Source organism: Micropterus dolomieu, linkage group LG22, assembly GCF_021292245.1.
Source record: "Micropterus dolomieu isolate WLL.071019.BEF.003 ecotype Adirondacks linkage group LG22, ASM2129224v1, whole genome shotgun sequence".
In the NCBI taxonomy this organism is placed as follows: domain Eukaryota; kingdom Metazoa; phylum Chordata; class Actinopteri; order Centrarchiformes; family Centrarchidae; genus Micropterus; species Micropterus dolomieu.
Window position 1 is genome coordinate 16,275,183 of NC_060171.1, and position 1,879 is coordinate 16,277,061.

The following is a 1,879-nucleotide window of genomic DNA, read 5'->3' on the forward strand; positions in this document are numbered from 1 at the left end:
GACTGTAGCCAGTTTTGATGGGAAAGTCTCCAGTCTTGAATGCTCAGTCTTGAATGCTTATGTCACATTCTTTCATTTAAGTCTTACGTTGATTTAAAAAATGTGTTCATTAGAACAACATTATGGGTGAAAGAGGACTATGTGGAGGTGTCTGCTTGACTGACAGGTGTCTCTGCCTATCACAGTGTTTGCCACTTCCCAATCCCACCTCAGCAGCATCAAGGTTTCCTTATTGTGGTTCAAATTAGCATCGTCTGGCTCCAGTAACTTACAAAGACGACAACAGGTTGAAGTCATCGAAACATCCTTTCGGAATGATATCAAAAAACAGACAAACAGACAGGCTCTGGCCTTACAAACACTGTCAAATCTAGATCCATGAGAAAAAACTTCATAAATCATGGTTAAATGGTTTCTGCATTCAACTTATTACAACCGGTCTGAGGTTTAAGCCTTTACACCACAGCATGAAAGGGAAAACTGGTGTAAGAATGTATTACAACTTTATGGCACAAGGCTTACGACTTAATTTCTCTGTGATTTGGAGGTACATTTTATATTGCCGCACATTTGTGAAAGGGTTTGCTTCCTGGGAGACACATTTCCCCCAAAGTATCTACTGGTTTCCAACATGGCTAGTGTACAGACTCGCAAGAGACCACAGTGCAGTGACTCAGGAAGGTCCACCCTCCCCTATTTTGATGTATGAGAGGAGTCCCTCCGCCTGCCTCCATGGCCTCTAGCTGACCTCCCTCTGCCTGCAGACACAACACTTAACATTGCTTCCCCACCTGTAGTGATGTCTGAAGGACAGGGCCCACTTCAAAGCCATGCAGTGATTGGGCTGTGATTACCATGGGCACTTGACTCATTTCATGTCCTCTAAAGGACTAAACTTTGGGGGAATCAGTCATAGAGACACGGAATTCTTTTGAAAGAAAATAGGGGATTTAAGCCCCCTTTGCAGGTGCATTTAAGGGTCCACAAGAGGATTTATTCTGGTCGTTCTTTTAGATTCCTGCCTGATGATACCAGTGGAAAAGCACAACATCACTGCTGGGTCCTTTCGTTCAAAATATGTATACATGTGCTAATTTAAAAATGTAACTGCTGATTTTCTTTGTTTGTTTGTTGCTGTTGTTTCTTACAATGATAGCTTGAAGTTACAATGATGGTAACTTTTTCTGCTTAGGTTTTCGAAGTATGCAGCGGGCAACTGCCACAGATGTTTGTGAAGGAATTTCATTTTGTATCAGTCGAGAAGTAGTTTGATAATGCAGCACTGCCACAGTGACATGAAAGCCCAACTGGGTTCAACAACAACCGTCATGTCTGCTCTGCTTTTCTGTAGCTAAATGCCAGTGACAGGAACAGAATTCACTGTGGTAACTGATCAGGTGCCAAGCGCCCTCTCCCCAGTGCCCTGCTGCACTGAAGCCCTCTGTGGAGCTGGCATGGCCTGGCTTGGCCTGGCAGCCATGGGCCCTGCTTTGTATCTCTGCCCCGTCTACTCAAGCTGTCTCCAAATCAGACTCGACTACTGTCAGCTGCCCGTCTTCGCAAGCCCATGTAACGCATTAAGACAGGGGTAATAGGTGGCTGAATGAGTTGTAAAGAGAAGAAAGCAAACAAGTTGATTTGATGTAAATCATCATCTTCCAAATGATCAGAAGGAAACAGTGGCAGAGTTATTTAAACAGTGTTGTAACAGGCTCAAAAAGAATCTGACATTAATGATAGATTAAAGGTTTTATTATGTAGGTCTTTGTAAGGGGACATGAATATGGTTTTAAAAATACCACAGCAATGAATTAGTGGCGTCACGATACAGGCAGGCATAGTTGGTAGATATTGTGAACCAGGCCAACAATAAAATAAA